The sequence below is a fragment of the Chelonoidis abingdonii genome, chromosome 1 (assembly GCF_003597395.2).
Source record: "Chelonoidis abingdonii isolate Lonesome George chromosome 1, CheloAbing_2.0, whole genome shotgun sequence".
Taxonomy (NCBI): domain Eukaryota; kingdom Metazoa; phylum Chordata; order Testudines; family Testudinidae; genus Chelonoidis; species Chelonoidis abingdonii.
The window spans coordinates 98,779,804-98,798,790 of record NC_133769.1 but is presented as its reverse complement, the minus strand read 5'-3'; positions in this window follow the sequence as shown (position 1 = coordinate 98,798,790).

The window sequence follows — 18,987 nt, the reverse complement described above, 5'->3', positions numbered from 1 at the left end:
CAGACTTTATCTTAGCTGTTGTGCACTGAAGATCTTACAAATGCCAGTTTAGACAGAACAGACTGCTGATAAACAGCGGGATGGACTGTGGGGTGGGGCAGTCAGAGCTGGCAAGAGCAAGAGGATGTTGTTAGTTAATAATGTGTAAGTTTTAAAGGATAAGCGGTGTCCGGGAATGGAATAACATGGGTGTGGAGGGGGAGTAGGGAGTGCTGCAGGGCAAGATTAGAGTTTATCAGAAATATGTGCGCTGGACCAGACTAGCATAGAAAGCTGCATTTGATCTGAAAAGTGCAAAAGAAATGCCCCAAACACACATGTGGGTGGCTCCCTATATGTGCCAAATACAAATGCTGTTGGCTCTACATGACACAACTTTGATTCATTCATACTTGCCATGTGGGTACTGGCTGCTAATTTTTCTTTCCAGAATATCATAGAAAAGTTCAATTCTCTGCCCTTCTTGGACTTCTCAGAAGGTTAGGGGTGCTGGGTATATCTGGCCGTGCTGGAGAGGGGCCTCTTGTCAAATCCATTCAAACCTGACACGGAAATAGCATATGTTGGGTTGAGGGAGGGGATCCCTTTTAAGACAGGAGAGCAATATGAGCCTGTGATGGTTGGATCACAGAACCCCCCCTTGGGAGCTGCCACCTAATGTGCCAAGACTACTTTTGCCCCTGCTTTCCTGGCCCATCAACCTAAGACTTCAGTGCCCTGCCTGGTTTGAGCCAGATTTGCTAGCCTGCTGCAAAACCAGACCCAGAGTCTGAATCACATCCCCTAACAGCTGTAGGCTTACCTGAAAGCAGCTAACAGAAGTGTTCCTGCCTTTAACACTCAGCTACCCAACTCCCATTGGGGTCTAAACCGAAATAAATCCCTTTTACCCTGTATAAAACTTATACAGGGTAAACTTATAAATTGTTTGCCCTCTATAACACTGATAGAGAAAGATGCACAGCTGTTTGCCCACCCAGAGATTAACACATACTCTGGGTTAATAAGTAAAAAGTGATTTTATTAAATACAGAAAGTAGGATTTAAGTGGTTCCAAGTAGTAACAGACAGAACAAAGTAAGTCACCAAGCAAAATAAAACACTCTAATCTATGTCTAATCAAACTGAATACAGATAATCTCACCCTCAAGAGATGCTTCAGTAAGTTTTTTTTTCCTCAGACTGGACACCTCCCAGGCCTGGGCACAGTTCTTTCCCCGGTACAGCTCTTGTTCCAGCTCAGGTGGTAGCTAGGAGTTTCTTCATGATGGCTCCTCGCTTCTTGTTTTGTTCTACCCATTTATATATCCTTTGCATAAGGCAGGAATCCTTTGTCCCTCTGGGTCCCCGTCCCCCCCCACCCCCAGTGGAAAAGCACCAGGTTAAAGATGGATTCCAGTTTAGGTGACATGATCATATGTCACTGTAAGACCCCAAGCCTTCATTCCTCCCAGCCTGACTCACAGGAAGGCTTGCCTGCAAACAGAGCTGTCCACAGTCAGTTGTCCTGGTTGATGGGAGCCATCAAGGTTCCAAACCACCATTAATGGCCCACACTTTGCATAATTACAATAGGCCCTCAGAGTTATATTTCATATTTCTAGTTTCAGATACAAGAATGATACATTTATACAAATAGGATGACCACACTCAGTAGATTATAAACTTTGTAATGATACCTTACAAGGGACCTTTTTGCATGAAGCATATTCCAGTTACATTATATTCACTCATTAGCATATTTTTATAAAATCATATAGTGTGCAATGTCACAGAGCCTCTCTGATGTTCAGTTTGTTGTTGGCTTGATGAGCCCTGCAGATGTGGGGGAGGGATAGCTCAGTGGTTTGAGCATTGGCCTGCAAAACCCAGAGTTGTGAATTCAGTCCTTGAGGGGCCATTTAGGGATCTGGGGCAAAAATCTGCCTGGGGATTGGTCCTGCTTTGAGCAGGGGGTTGGACTAGATGACCTCCTGAAGGTCCCTTCCAACCCTGATATTCTATGATTCTATAAATCCTCTCCTTATCTGCAGAACAGCAAGCTTCCCCTACAGTGTACTTCCCCCCGTCCTCAATCTAGAAGAAATCACAGCACGTTCAGTCCCTGGTGTCTGACAGTGCTCATAGGTGTCTGGGATATCTGTCATCCTAGAATCAGAACTGAGATCCTCACTTCAGCCTCTATAGGCTATGGAACAGCTATCCAGCAAGAATGATCTGCCTCTACTGACATGGGCTGAATTGGAGTCAGTGAAAGGTTCCAATTCCATCCTCAATTCCCTGCCCTGTATATTGATGTCTGTATAAACAGGCTTTCCTAACCTACTTCGCACCCCCATCTATGCTGTTGGCTAATTTAGTCTGAGATCTGTTCTAATGGCAATATTCCAGCATGTGACTATTTGAGAGAAAAGTTCAAGAATTACCAACACACTTAACAGGACATGCTAAACAAACATATCCTGCAACCTAATTACTGATTTAGTGAGTACAAGGAATGAAGTGGCCGTAGTGCAGTATGTGGATTGCGCTGAGGTATTCATAGAGAACCTTCGCCCCAAAATAAGAACATGGAGAAAGGCTTACCCTCCTGAAAATTATTACAGCCTGGGTTAGAAGTCTAAGTAATGAAAAGACTCCAAAGGAAGGGGAAGATGTGTGAATAGTACCACATTGCCTACAATAGAAATCAGAAGTTAATATCTTCATTAGTGAGTTACAAGAAGATACAGAGTAAGCAGTGACCAAATTCCAAGTGATATCTTCTCTCCTGCCTGTGCTCCTCTCTCCCCCTGCCCCCCCCCCAAAAAAAAACCAAAACAAAAACAGCTGAGTAGCAGACATGGGAGGACAGAACCAAACTCTACAACATGATCTGGAGCAGGGGCTGGCAATCTTTCAGAAGTGCTGTGCTGTGCCGAGTCTTCATTTATTCACTCTAATTTAAGGTTTCGTGTGCCGGTAATACATTTTATTGTTTTTAGAAGGTCTCTTTCCATAAGTCTATAATATATAACTAAACTATTGTTTTATGTAAAGTAACATTTTTTAAATGTTTAAGAAGCTTCATTTAAAATTAAATTAAAATGCAGAGCCCCCCGGACCGGTGGCCAGGACCTGGGCAGTGTGAGTGCCACTGAAAATCAGCTCACGTGCCGCCTTCGGCACACTTGCCATAGGTTGCCTACCCCTGATCTGGAGAAACCCACAGACGCATGCATGCAATGTGATGAGATTCAACATCACTGAAAGCGTAAAGTCCCACGCAGGAGGAGAGCAAAGAAACAGTGCAGCTACCCAGCAGGAAACTGCTAGCTTCTCTCAAGCAAGTGAAATGCTGAATATATTGTGCAATTCTGGTATGAAGAAAGCTTATACCCGTCTCTGTGAGCAATCTCATATAAAGGGGGTCTGTAATGGTGAATAGCCCTGAAACTGGACTTTAAATAAGAGTTGTAGACCTAGTCTCCAATATAGAATCACAAGGGCAAGAAAAGGGGTGACAAGGATCAGAGAAAAACAGAACCCTAAACATGCAATCTAAGGCAGGGAAGAGAACCAAGTTGGGTCAGGCTTGGCCTGTATTTTAGTAGACTTCCAAGGAGGTGCCTGAATAGAGTACAAAGTAGTGGCAGGTTTACTCATGTCAGTTCTGAACTAACGCTCCGAACATAACATGAGAGGTGTCTGTTCTGTTGTCATCTAGCCTGTCACACCCCTTTGTGAAAGGGCACCAGCATGAGTCAGAGTTTCATGTAGCAGCCAGTGACTTGTTCGAGCAAGCCTGGAATCCCAAACAAACATGAAGAAAAGACACGAGGTGTTCTATTTGAGTACTCGCACTGAGCCATCTAAGGCCAAAATCAATATATAAGCAAACATGGAACCAATGCCTTCGCTTTGCGAAATGTAATTTGTCGCCACAGTCTTATCTTCAGCTGATTTCCTACTCTGGGAACCCAGGGTGGTTGTTTGCTCCCAGACAGGGTGTCTAAAGCCATGGGGGAGGTATTTCCTGATTCCTCTAGCTAATAAGGCTGAAGAAAATACTTCCTGCTCAGACCACTCAAAGCCTCCATTGGTTTGCATGGTTATTCCTCCCTTAGAGGAGTATGTTTGCAACTACTCGGTATAAGGGAGAGAATTGCCCAGATCTGCCCCTCAGACTATTCCTTACCACCAGTTTGTCGTCCTCCCCAGTGTGCTAAGTCTCAAAATGAGAGGTTACATTAGAGGGCAAGCTACAGATAAAATAAAGAAACATATAACAAGCAAAGAAGCAGCCAGTGTGTGCTCCAAGTCTTTCAATTTAGACTAACATGTTAATGAAGGAGGCAAGACACCTTTTAAAAATCTATCTTAGAAAGACGTACGGTATCTCTGTACTGAGCAGCAGTTAAAGATAATGGGTGTGGGCAGAAAGAATATTCTAATAGTCTCCCCCAATCCAGCTGTGTGTATTCGTCCTGTTCCTCTCTCCCTTCGGTACTTAATATGGCCCCCATTATTGTAGGCCCTCACCCTATATGATGTAGTTATCTTCACAACAGCCCTGTGAGGCAGGGAGCTACTATCCCTGATTTACAGATGTGGGGAGCTCAAGCACAGACAAAGTGATTTCCCGATTTCCCACAGTCACACAGAGTGTCTAATGGGGCAGGGAATTGAACCTGTCTCTCCCAAGTCCCACGTTGCCATGTCCTTCCATTTGTGCTGTTCCTTCTACTTCTGCCCCTACTTTGTGGGTTGGCCCTTGCTGTGAGAGATACCATGAGGTGGGGGAAGAAGGTCTTATTTAAAAAAGTGGATCATACATTTAAAACTTACCAGGGTCACATTTAGTCAGGTCATCTCAGGTAAAAGGGGGCCTTAGCTAGGATCCTGCCGCTGCGAAGGCTCTGTACCTCTGCTTTTGGGAGTCTCATTCTGGGCTACTTTAGCTGTAATGACCCTAAGAGTTGCTGGCTTGGTGTGTGGTGGCTGGACGCCTACTCAGGTTTGGGACTGTAGGGGGCTCTTCTCTATGACAGCCTTTTCCCTCACACAGGAGAGATGTAAAACTGAGGTCCTGACTACCTGTGGTTATTAAAGATGACATGGGACTTCTTACTGTAAGTTCTATATAAATGGCACAATAAATCCACTTACATCAAACAAGCTTTAGTGAGAGGAATAATGGTCTGATGGAACTCGAGATCTGGGTTTAGTTCCTAGCTCCACCACAGACTTCATGTGTGACCTTGGACAAATCACTGTGGGCTTCATTTTTCAGGCAGTGCTGAGCATCTGCTACTCCAGATGAAGCCACTTGAGCTGTTCTTGCATCTTACTTCACACCTGTTCTTTTTTTGGCAAATCTGGAATTTTTAATTGGATGTTTCTCTTTCCTGTGCAAACCCACCAGTACCACCAAAAACTTGAAATTCTTGTCATCATCGCCTTATTTCAATATCACATCTCTTCTTTCCCCTTCCCCCCCAAATCTATCCATTTTGGGATGTATCCTCTGTAGATGTAGGCATGTGTCTGGCTCGCTCCACGCTCCATCATGTATCTGAAGTAGTGGAGTAAGGTTTTCTGTTGTTGGGTTTTTGGGGGCTGGCAAGAGGGTTATAAGAAGGTGGGTGGGATTGATACACCATTGAAATAAATGTAGTGATTGATGTGATGACAAAAGGCAATCAGGGAGGAGATAGCTCTATGTCAAATTGCAGCCCATTGTTCAAAAGATCTGCTTCCTAAGAAATGTTCCCTTACCTGTAGATGGGCTCATTTTTCTTCTATATCTATATATAGTTCTAAGAAAAGACTTAAGATCAACCCCCTATAGCAGTGGTGAGCAACCTGCAGCCCATCAGGGTAATCCACTGCCGGGCCACGAGACAGTTTGTTTACATTGACCGTCTGTGGACACAGCCACCCACTGCTCCCAGTAGCTGCGGTTCGCTGTTTCAGGCCAATGGAAGCTGCGAGAAGTGGCACAGGCTGCAAAGACATGCTGGCCACTACTTCCCACAGGCCACCCACCTCTGCTCTATAGCCTGTGACCTGGATAATTATCCATAATATTAATGGGGTTGTATTTGGAATCCTAACACATACTAGTATTAACCTATCCTAATACGTATTAGTTGTATAATGTGGTCATTGTGAATATGCCAATATAGAAAGATTAGGTATTTTAAAATCCTATGGTACTTGTTGCAAAAGTAGGAGTGTTATTCTAAGTATTCTGGCTAACATCCAAAACAAGTAATTGCATTCTGCCAACTTGGACTCCTCAAATAAATATAATAATCGTCTTTGCTTCTTGTCTTAAACCATTGTGTATTTTTGCTGTATGTTGCTAAACAGCTGCCACATTCCATTCCAGAGTTGGCTACGTTCCATTGGTGACTCAAGTTGTCCCTATTTACATATGAACCATAAAACTCTTTGAGATTCTTTGCAAAAGAAGCACAGTATACATGGAAACTATTAATATTTATCTTCTGAAGCTGGAGAACATAACTGAAAAGAGAGGGACTAGAACAACTGAGTTCAGGCTACTGAACAGTCAGAATTGATGAGACAAGAGATGTCCTGAAGGAATAAGAGCAAAGAGCGTAAGGAATTTTCTGCATGAAGGATTTAAAGCACAGTGGACCATGAGAGGGAAAAGACTAGGACTCTCTCTGTTTGAAACAAGAGAAGCTATGACAGGTACAGTGTTATGGTGGCATAGCACTAATGCCTTAGTCAAGGATGACTCTCCCTTTCCACCATAATGTCCATTTGGGAACACACACACACACACACACACAAATTAGCCAGGCTGCCTACAAACACACACACAAATATTAGTGTGTGAGAGTCTCTACTAAGAGAGTTTTCCATAGCTTGAGGCAAATTAGATAAAGTTTCCAAGAGATGGGAAATTCTACTGGAAGACAGTTCTGACTTCTGTGAGAGATAGTATTTTGATCATGTGCGCAAGGGTGCTAGATGCTTTAAGAGGTTCCTAACACTCCTTCCCCCAGCCCACCCAATTGTACAAGAACAGCTTGACCTAGAAATGCCACATTTGTGTTGCTGTGCTGGCTTTCTCCAGGAGGAGAGCTTGTGAGCATCTTAGTAGGCTACTGATTTAGGGTCAGATTCCAATATGCTTCTGTGGAGTGCGATACTTAATAAGTTGTCCCATTGATTTCGTAGAGACTACTCACAAAGTAAGATAAAGGGTGCTAATGTGCATGAGTAAAGGGGGCAGACTCTGTCCCTGAGTAAAGTGGGGCACTAAACATTTCATGATGCCCACATGTTCCGCATATGCATATGGAGTCCGGCAGAACTGCTGTGATCTGGCATGGGACCGTAAGGCCTCGGTTGTAGCTACTCTGCCAGGTGTACTTTAAGGTTAGGATGTTCACAGTTCCACACTGCATCCTTCCTAAGGCCCACGTTGGAGCAGCTATGCCATCTGCACCTTAGCTTCCACAAAGCCACAGATGACAATTTAACACAATCTTGTATTTAGTTGTGACACTCTGAGTACCTTTCCCAGACCTGAGGAAGAGCTCAGTGTAAGCTAGAAAGCTTGTCTCTCTCACTAACAGAAGTTAGTCTAACAAAAAATATTACCTCACCCATCTTATCATTCTAATATCCTGGGACTGACACAGCTATCGCAATACTGCATAAAACTGTCTAGAAACACCTGAGGAAATGTGATGGGGTCCCTGGGGTGCAACCTGGATTGTGGTACCACTAATCCCTCTGTTCCAACAACCAGAAGTATCTATCTCACCCTGTGATGGTATTGGCAAGCTACAAACCTCTGGCAGGTTCAGCACTTAGACATCCACAGGCAGGGACACACCCAACTGAGCTGCATGAATGTTTTCCCCAGACACTTATGAACCAACAATAGAGAGGCTCCAGCCAATTCTCCCCAGCCTGGCACCCCAGAGGTACTGTCTTCCCCTGATCAGAACCCTGACCAGTGTAAGTTCATTACCCAGTTTACCTCTCTCTCAATGTGGAGAGGACACACACTGGCCTTTGTAAACTGAGCTGAGATTTCTCAAGTACTTCAACCAAAACACACTTTTAGGTAAAATATAAAACAGATTTATTAACTACAGATATATTTTTAAGTGTTTATAACTAGCAAGCGTAGAGATCAAAATTGGTTACCTAAGAAACAAAAATAAATTTGCAGTCTGAGTTCTACAAACTAAACAGGATTTGAGTCAAGCAGTGTCTCATCCTGACAGATGGTACAAACAGGTCACAGATATTAAATGCACAGGCTAGAACTGCCTTCCAGCCCAGGACCACCGTCCCCTGGTTCAAAGACTTTATCCTCTAGACATGTTTCCAGGTGTTGAGTTGTGGGAAGGTGAGACCAAGTCATGATGTCACTTCCCCTCTTTATAGTTTCTTCCAGCTTGCTGGAAAGATCTTTTGCTATAATGTGGATCAACCAGTCTCCATTGTATATGTGCTCTCTCTGAGATGTTGGGAGAGTGGATTCCTTCCAATGGGCCATCAGCGCGTCTGGCTGCTTCACTGTACCCAAAAGGTTGGTTGTGGGTGTTCCCAACCTCACAACATATTTCAGTAACACACACATAGCAAAATATCATAACTTCTCATACAATGGTAACACATACAATCCAACAGGGTATTAATGTTCAACAGATCAAGACTTTAAAAATGATACCTCACAAGGCATACTTTGTACAAAACATATACTTATATGACAGTGATGAACATGAGGGTTCCAGAGTGCTACTTTGAGGTACAAAGTACCACAGGAACTAGCTAGGCAAAACACTGAATATGGCCTGAAGATTGTAAATATCCATGATTTAAAGCACCCATAAGAGAGACTATTGCAAATTTCTCAAAAAAACACAACTGTTAGCCTGAAAATCCAAAGTGAAGTTTCCTGGGATGGTGTGTATAGACCTCATGCTGGCAAACAAAGGGTTAACAGGTGCCTAAGAGTCCAATTAGTTCCTGGAGGGTGGGCCAGGCCCAATTTAGTATTAGGCCCAGCTGCAGAGGAGCTGGGTCATTATGCTAGAGGAAGGTGGAGTTATAAACAGGAAGGAATGCTAGGGGGAGTGTGTGTGCCCTGGGGATCTCTATTTTGTTATAGATATCTGCAGCATCAGAGAGTTGATGCATGAATAGGGTTGCTATGTGGCTGGTTTTCAGCTAGCTTCCTTGTTAGTTTCTTTTTTTTTCAGTGAGGACATGTTAGAATGCTCTACGTTTCACATCTCTGTAATCCAGGTAAGAAAAGTGACAAAATATCAAAATACACTTTTTAAAATCTGTGTGTGTGTAAAATGTTTCCCTCATCCGCTTTGGCTATAGGTGGATCCTTTTTGTTAGGTGGCCAGTGGCTGGCTTTTGTTGGTGTTTGGGTGATGGCCAATGGCTGTTCTTATGGCTCAGCAGTAGTAACCCTACCTGTAGGTGGAGTAGAAAAATTTCTCTAGAGCAAAAGAGATGGTAGGTAGGTGTTAGGAAGCTCTGCAATAGGCCTAGAGAAGAGGCCGACAGAGGGACTGACAGACATGCTGAGTCCAGCAAGGGCTCTGAGAGAGGCCCTGCGATAGGGCCAGGGAGGAAGCGGTCCAGGAATTAAAAATAAGGCGTCTTAGTAGACAAGCTAAGTGTGCTTGCAAGAGGGTCCCTGGACTGGACCTTGGAATAGAGGGAGAGTGTGGGTTCCCCTAAGGCAGTGGGTCTCAACCTGTGGCCCATGGGCTGCTTGTGGCCCAATCAGCACACAGCTGCAGCTCATGTGACATCATCAGGATATGGGTAGTATTGGATGCGGCTCACATAACACACTGCAGCCCACAATGATAAATAAGTTGAGACCCACTGCCCTAAGGCCTCCTGAGGAAAGTGGTGCAAAAACCTCTGATACAAGGGGTGAAGACTACTGACTCTCAAGTCATGCTGAAGGGCCAATATGAGGGCAGGGGACTATCACTTTGTTGGATTCCTGGTTTACCTTGGAAGGGATGAGCCCGAATGTGACCTGGCCAGAGACCCAGATCACAAGAAGAACTGGACCACTAGCAGGCCTGAGTGGTTGTCCAGTGGAGGTGACTTATGAGAAGGTCCTGCAACATCATGCCCTGCCACAGGGGAGTGCACCAACTAGTGAGAGTTTTCTATAGTTACTCTGAGCTCTTGCGGGGGGGTTAAGTGTATGAAACTGTCATAGAATCAGATGGGAATGAGCCCAGTAACTAAATGGTCTGGCCATTCCCTAGCGTTCAGGGTATAACTCAAAACAGATCTGGATTCAGATGACGTGGATCACCCTGGTGGGTGAGGGAAGACAACTATTTGCCAAAATCTGGAGGTCCTCTCAAACCAGCCAGTCTGTTTATGGCCTTAATCCACCTTTGTCGTGGGAAGCTCCAAGCTTCATCCAGCACTTAAAGAAGTTCAAAGTGGTAAACCACAAGAAGGGATGGCTGTCTCACATTGTTCCATCTGTCACAGTTTCAGGGCAACTGCACTGTATTTTCCCCCTCAGTGATCCACCAAGGGCACACATTTTAGGCTTCTGGCTCCCACGCATCACCTCTCTTGGATGAAGATCCACATTTTACTCCTGCCTGACCAGGGATTTTAAGGCTGCATAGTTCTCTGCTTATGCTATGATATCCCCAGCAAGCCAGACTGCCCAAAAAGGCCAGCATCTGTGCTTTGCCCTCTCCCCAAGGGCTATGACCAGTGTATTACTAGCAGTTATAAGTTACCACAAACTCTAGGCAAGCACATCTATTCTTAAGGTGAAAACATATGAAAACCATAAAGAACCTCCACGCGCTGAAAAGCTTACTAGATATCACCCCAGCTCCAACCTTAGGCTCTGTGGAGTTTTGGCCTTCAAATTCCATAACTGGGTTTTCCCTGTGATTACAAGTGTGTGTGTATATATCCTTCGATCCAGAATTAGCTTGAGCCTTTGATCTGGGCCTTCTGCAACAAGTAATCAGCAGCCAATGACTCAGTCCTCAGGGCATAGCTTCAAAAGGCAGGAGTTTTGCATAATTGGAGTTGAGGTATTTGCTCTCATTTCTCCCTAGGAAATCCACTTCACAGTTATTGTCCCGAAAGTCCATACTTGACTGGCACAATTTTCAGTCTAGTCTCTTGAATTTCCCGGTCCTACATCTGTCACATCTCCCCCTACAGAGGTTACATAGGTCCTAGTCCACAGTAATACATAAACTGAATACAACAAGGTCTTCCAAGGGTATTGCAGGCATTTGCCCTATCTGCTGTACCATGTATGTCATGTGCCTCGTGGATTTCTCATGGTGCCTGAGCAATTTAAAAACATAAACAGCAGAAACTGAAGTTACCGTGTCAAAAACTGACCCAAAACTCCACTCTGGAAAAAGCTGAGGGGCTGATTCTTCACTGCCCTGCCTCTTGTGTAATCCTCCTCACGGTGAGCACGCAGTGGGTTTAAACACTGCTATATCACACCAGCCAGTGGAGAACTGGAACTGATGTGGCTAAATAGGCACTGCATTATGGTCAGCATATCAACAAGTCGACTCTGCTAGAACTAGGCTAGAAGCAAATAAGTCCTTCCATTCAACTAGGGCCTCCCTCATTTTCTCCTCCGTGCCCCAATCCCTTAGCTGTACAAATTAGCCTAGACTCAGCTAATGCAGAGAGAAGGGAGCTGTTTAGAAGGGTGAGTCCTGTAATTCTGCTTTCTCAGGAGGAGACCAAGGGGAAGGTGCCATGAAGAGCAGAGTCCAGGAGGCGGCTCTGTCTTTTCCGGCTCGCTTTTCAGGAGTGGGATGGGCAGGTGAGACAGCTGAGCACAAACAAGGTGGGGACTGGTTGGCTGCATAACCCAGCGTACAGAGCTGGGTCACAATGGTTTTGTATGATGGGGAAACTTGTAGAGGAACTTCAGCTTTTGGGTCTCCTTTTAAGAGCAGTAACCAAGAACCGGGTCCCTGACTAATGTGCCCTTTGTGCAAGTTGAGTGAGGAACAGCTTTCCAATATGATGTCCCAGGTCACCAAATCTCTAGGTTAGTGTAGCGTGCCCATAAACCACTTCCACTGCCAGGACAGCAGGCAGAAGAGACCACCTCCTACTCATTCCAAAGCTTTACTCACAGAAGAGATGACCTATGGGACCCTAGTGTCTGGTAATCATTAATTCCCATGGCTACACATTTTGATACTAAAACCAATAACAAAAACGTATAAACAAATGTTCTGGTGGAGATCCAAACCACTAACGCAGTGAACCGATATTGCCATGGTTGGGGGGTGCTTAACATTAACATTCAATGAGTCTGTTACCAAAAGACAGGATCAAGTTGAGGCCCGATTTACAGGGAAATCCTGTTGGCCTGTATAACTGGATCGCTTTAGGCAGAGCTCCTCTTTGCCTGTTCTATCGGAATGATCTCTGAATGCCACTCTAGAATGCAGTGAACTATGCCGATAAGACATATGGCCAGAAGCAAAATCTCCATTTCTGAAAGGACACAGCAAGTTCTGCTGAGCACTGAGGCAGAGCAACCAGTTTAGAACTGGCTCCAGCTGACCCGCCCATCAGCTGTAGCATTCTTTTCTGGGTCCTACTTGGCTGCAGGTGAAATGATAAATATTTTCCTACCATTGAAGAGAAACTACTTCTAATCCTTAAAATAGAAGTCTAGCTGATAAATGAAACCAGGAGCAAGCATATCAGCAGCAAGAGGCTTTGGGAAAGGATTTTTTGAATCAGGTAGTTAAATGATTGCTTTAAAAAGCCAATTTTCATGTGTCCTGTTCACCAAGTCTGTGTTTTCTTACTGTTTCCATCACTAACTCATTCAAGGGTTCTCAGTTGACACACAGAACAATATCCAAAGTGCTTCACAAAAGGGGCTTCTCAGAGAGCTGAAGGTGGTAAATAAATAGATCCTGTATAAGAAATAGAAAAGATGTGGAGAGCAAAGAACATGCGGAACCAGTAAAAGCTTTCAGGGAAGAGAAAGTATAACAAAAACCACATAACGGTTTGCTGCTAGCTAATGGTGCTGGGGAATCAAAAGTCTTTCACAAATATCTGTGGGGAAGAAATTAGAAGGAAAATAGGCCCACAGCCCACTTATAAATGAGTAAGTGAAGTTAATTGTGTTTCCAAAATGTTTGAGCTACTGAAATAGTTTTTAAAATGTGTTTAATGACAAAATATAGAAGTGTTTGGATAATTAGGATGTAACTGAGATTTAAAATAGCTTTTGCCTGACATTGAACTCTGTCTTCGTTTGAGACTAGGGAAGCTTTAAGCACAGAAGTGCAGACCCTGCAAATATTTTAGGCATATTTATGCATGTGAGCATCCCCATTGAACTCAATGGGAGTATTTGCCAGTACAGAAGTACTTGGTGTTTGCAGGGTCAGAGCCACAGTCAGCACTTGATTTAAAAAACAAAAAGATGAAATACCTTGTCCAAAGGGAACAAATATAATAATTAGCAGATCAGCTGATGTGCATGGTTGCTAATGCTGGGCAGTTGTTTTCTGACAAGGTATTGAAATCTTGAGGCCAGATCCTGCAAATGGATCCACTCAAGCACATTCCTAGACCCACCCCTACAAGTCAGTAGGGCTCCAGGCAGAAAGAGCTTATAAAGAAGATATCACAACAGACAAACTTGAGCTCTTTTTCTCTGATATTTATTGAACAAAGGAGTGCAGAGGTTTTGATGTGATATTTTAAAAAAGCATTTGATTGTCTCCAAAATACATGGATTGAAAACTGCCTCAAGAACCCGAAAGAGCAATGAGAAAATACCGTTGCATGTTATTGAGTGGATGGGGAGCTTATGGAGTGTCAGAGAAATTTAATATCAATCTAGTCTGTCTTGATATCTACACTAATGATGAAGTAGCATGTCAAGGTAGCACAAGGCAAGTATGCTAAGTAGAGTTGGTCAAAAAGTTTCCAGTGGAACAATTTTTCCATCAGAAAATGCACTTTCATCAAAATCAAAACTCTGTGGGAACATGTCTATTTTGATGGAATTTTCAACAGTGTCAAATGAATTGTTGTGAGTTTTATTGTTTAGATATTGTCAAAACACAACATGCCCACTTTCTTGTTTTTCATTTTGTTTTGACTTTTATATTAGACTAATATTTAATATCTTGTTTCTCAATATGATTGAAACAAGATGTTTCCAAATACCAATTTCTATTCTGCAAAAAATGGTAACTTTGTTCTGATTTGGAACAAAACCAAAATTTTAAAATGTTGGGATTTCCTGCAGAATGGAAATGCCAGTTTCCAATCACTTCTACTACTAAGCATGCTGCTTACCTGTTTCTGTATTAACAAGGTGTCTTTATGTACCATGTTAAGTGGCTGTGTGGTTCTGCAGGTATGGTGGCACTTTTAGAGTGGGAGGAAGTCTGACTCAAAATTTCAACAGAGAGTTCCCCTTGAGCTGTTTGCACACTAGTTTGGGATTAGGATAGTCAAACTCTGGTGCCTTATATGGCTGAATTGCTCACCGGTGTGCTTCTGACCACATAAGTGAGAGTAGGTGACTCCTTGTTACTTACAAGGATACTGAAATGGAGGGAAAAACTGCACCTTTTGGTTACTCTGTTTGGAGTAAGAGCACTGAAGAATGGCTGGAATCTGAGCTGCAGATACAAACACTCTCAAACCACCCACATGTTTCCTGTCCCCTTCCCACCTTGGTAGATTTAATCACAGACAAACCTGTTGTTTGCTCAGTGTGTGACAAAATATTTTAAAGCCACAAGTTATATCACCTGTGCTCCACGACAGCTTGAGTGCCTGTCTGAGCTGCTGACTGTTCTTTACTGTGGAGGAGCTGCTCCTATAGGAGTTTTGCCATTGTCTTCAATGGAAATGAGAATAGGCCCCACAGCTGCAAGGAGTTGGGAGTCAGAGATGTGCTAAAGATAAGTAGGAAACCACAAATTGAATTCAGCTTTGTAAAGTTAACGAATGTCAGGGGGAAATAATTTGAAACACACATCCATTCAGTGAAAGAAAAAACATATGGATGGGGCTTGAGTCTGTGGGAATGCTGGAAAACCCCATTCCAGCAGTGTCTTGGGGAAGCTGTCTTGGCATTTGGGTACTCCCAGTATTTTCACTTACCGGCAGTGCATTCTGGTACTACTTTTTTTAGGACTGGAGCACTGCTTAGAGGGCTGGGGGTCAGCATCTTAACAGCTTCCAGTGTAACCGAGCAGCAAGAGTAACAGCTTGTCTTGCTGCGTCCAGCACCTTCAAAGGAATAGGATATGCTGTCACGGCACTTGGAGGGGCAAGGTTGGTGGCCAGTGTATTCTGGAGAATGGTAATCAAAGCTCCCAGAGTTTCCTCGTAAGAGCTTTGTGATAAGGAAGCCATTTGTAGTGCACTATTATAACCTTATTGGTCCTACAAACCTATGAACAATGTTACATATTAACATGTGCTAACAGAAGTGTATGTATTAACTAACATCATATATCCACATCTGTATACCTCCTACACATTACTCCCATACTATCATTATATCTCCTAAGCACTACTCCCATACCATCATTTAAGTTCTCTCATGGTATGTCTACACTGCAACTAGACACTCACGGTTGGCCCATGCCAGCTGGTTCTGGCTAAGGGTCTGTTTGTTTGCCATGTAGACACGGTTTAGCCTGCAGTTTGAGCTCTGGGACCCTCCAACCTCACAGGGTCCTAGAGCCCGGGCTGCAGCTTGAGCCTGAACATCTACACCCCAATTAAACAGCCCCTTAGCTCGATCACCGCAAATCAAGTCAGTTGGCATAGGCCAGCTGCGGGCTTTTCATTGCACCACAGACATCTCCTCAAAGACCCAGTACCTTTAACATCGTCCTTTCCTAGGATTTAAATTTCCCTCAATGTCCTCAATTAAAAATATTGTGTCAACTTAACAATACCATCTCTTAAAACATTTTATTTTCTATTGTTACTAATAACTGCTGAGATCACTATAAATGAGAGAGCGTCTAGGAGAGTGACTGACTTGCATGTCTGAGGTCCTCATGACATTCCCTACTGTTGTGCTGAGAACTTGGAGCCACTGCTGTGTCTTCTGCCTTTTAGGCCACATGTGAAATAGGAAGGGACCACAGGGGTCATTAGGATCTAAACCATGTTTACAAAACATCTAAACACCACTACTCTGGTTTCTGAACTGCAGAACAATGAGCCTGTAAGCCCTCTAGCAGAGCTATGTAAAGGGATACTACCCAAGTCCTTCATACTACAGACTCCTCCCCTTTAATGTAAAAGCACATTTTATAAAAAGTTACAGATGCATTTACTATCACTAGATATACGCCAACCAAAGAGACTGCTCCCAGAGAATCCATCTTAGGTTTTACACTGAATCTAGTGCATTCTGGGCCAGGACTTTAGGAGCTTGTGCAAATACTCCACTGCCTCACAGATGATGTTCGCTATTAACTGTATATATAGCACTATATCTTTTGCTGTTATTACACAGAGATTAAAATGTAGTCATGGTCCCTGCTCTGACAATTAACACATTTTAAACCTAGGCCACGAGCCAGAAAGGCTAAACACAGGAAGGAAGTAGAACAAGGAAAGAGTTAACATGAGTTCTATTCACATCAAGAAAGCTCTGAGTTTGTGACCTGCTGCGTCACGAAGCCTTGATTAAGCGTTTCCCAGAAAAACAGACATTCCTAGGCCCGGGTCCAGGGACTTTCCTGTGTTTTTAAGAGACTGTGGCGTTCACTGCACTATTATCAACCCCAAGTGTTCAGGCCTCAAAAATCATGAGACTAGCACACAAATTGTGGGCTTAAAAATAAACACAATTAATTTTGTAATTGCTTTCTTATTTCTGAGCCTTTAGGGAGGGGAGGGGTACACGCTGGTCATGTTTTCAAGCTTTTTCTCTGCAACCATGAGGGCTAAAAACTTCTATTTTTAAACAAATGAAAGCTGAGTCTCCGAATCACATGACTCCAGGTGGTGGGGCTTTAAGAACAACATCAAGTGTGACGAGTGGGCAGCACTGCCCCTCTGGAACATTTGAACTTTGCTGCCCTGTAGTTGCTATGGCTGAGGTTTTTGGCACTATGTGTGAGGGGAGGCAGGTGACAGGAGGTGGGGAGGGGGTCTGCAGATGAGGAGTGTTACCTCTATCCATTCTTCCCCCACCCCAGTACAATCTGTGATCACTGAGACTTTAAAAGCAGTTCCTCCAGGCCTGAGCTCCTTTTGTCCTTAAGGCATCTATGGTATTTTGGACACATGCAAGATCCTACATCCTCTGGTGGCCATATAAAGGGCTGAAGAGATGACACCAACTGCCAAGATGCACATTAGCTAGCTTCCATGGAGTAACTCTGCAGCTGCTATTTGAAGTAGAAGAAGAATTCTTTCTCTCTGCTCCAGCACATCTGCTCTGACCTGGCTACTTGGAACGTGCTTCGAAGAGAGAGGATTTGTCTTCCTAATGGGAACAAAAAAAAAATCAGATCACCATAATGTCCCTTTACATGCTGATGAGCAAAATGGGCAGCAACAGATGTCAGAAAACACCCTTTTAAATACATGTCCCTGAGAGCTCTTCAAACTGGAGGAAATGCACAAAATGTACCTCCTATACCTTGCATTACAGTACCTGTGAGCATCTTTGGCTACATCAAAGGAAAGAGGTTTAAAAAAAGAAAAATAACTCTGCAGATTAAGACTCCCCGAGGTATGTGATGCTTCAATGGCTGGCTAAAATGCCCTTTTCCGAGGCAAACCTTTGAGTCATTCATTTATTTAAATTAGCATTGGAATGCTTTTCAAGTTCTCCGCCAGCAGCCCTCAATCAGCAAGTACCCACACGGAGGCCTGACAAATGCGAGAGCCAATCAGATGATGATGATGGAGCACTGTCCCCTTCACAGTCCCCCCAAATATGCACTTCTTCCATGATGTCCAATAGAGTCAGTGGGATAGGAGCACTTTTAATGGCACCATTACAATATTCCTGCACTTGGGTTGAGTGAACATAGGATCTCGGTTTTGTGCACTTTGCCTTCTTCACCCCATCTCACTACTCATCACTGCATTATCTCGGCTCCTCCCCGCCTTTTGGTTGTTGCATTTACTTGTCATGTCTAAAATTAGGGTCCTGCAGACACTTATTACCAGGCTAAGTGTTTCTTACAATGACTAATTGCACAGAAGACAGTTGGACCATTCATGGTAGCAAGGACGGTGGCTGGTCGTCTTTTGGCATCAGGCCCGAGTCTGGAAATTCTTTGAGGTGGGGCTATGACTTCCTGTGAGTTCTGTCAAGTGCTCTGTTTATATATTTAAAAAAACACCAAAACTCCTAATAATATTTAATGCAGCAATGGTGCATGCCACTGAAATGAATGTATTCAAATAAGCAAACACAATAGCGCTCAGAGTCACCTGTGACGTGGGGGTTCATCCAGGACAGATTGAGGCAGTGCCCTGACTTTGGCGAGTCAGGACTCACTTCCAAAACCTCTTGGAAACATGCCCTTAGCGAGAGCCAGCAATCAGCTGGCAAATGAGGCCCTAATTACACACTTAAAATGCCAAAATCTTTTGGGTCTGGAGCAACACCCGCTTCCTTAATTGTACCTAGGTGCAGCCCAAGTGGCCAGAAATCAAAAGCAGTTTGCCTCAGTTCTAGGTTGTGCTGCAGCCCCTTTCAGTTGGCTCTGCTGTCCCAAAGGGGCCTTAGAACCAGCCATCTGGGAGTCTCACTAGCATAAAGGAGAGGGGTCCTGAGGATACCCAGACCTTGAGGAATGGCGATTTGCCACACTCCTGGCAGCCCTGGTGCTGGAGGGCAGTAAGGGGAAGGCCAGGGGACTGGTGCACCTTGGTACTCCCTCTGTTTTTGGCTGCTGGTGCTTTGTGACTAGTTGCAGCTGAAAGGAC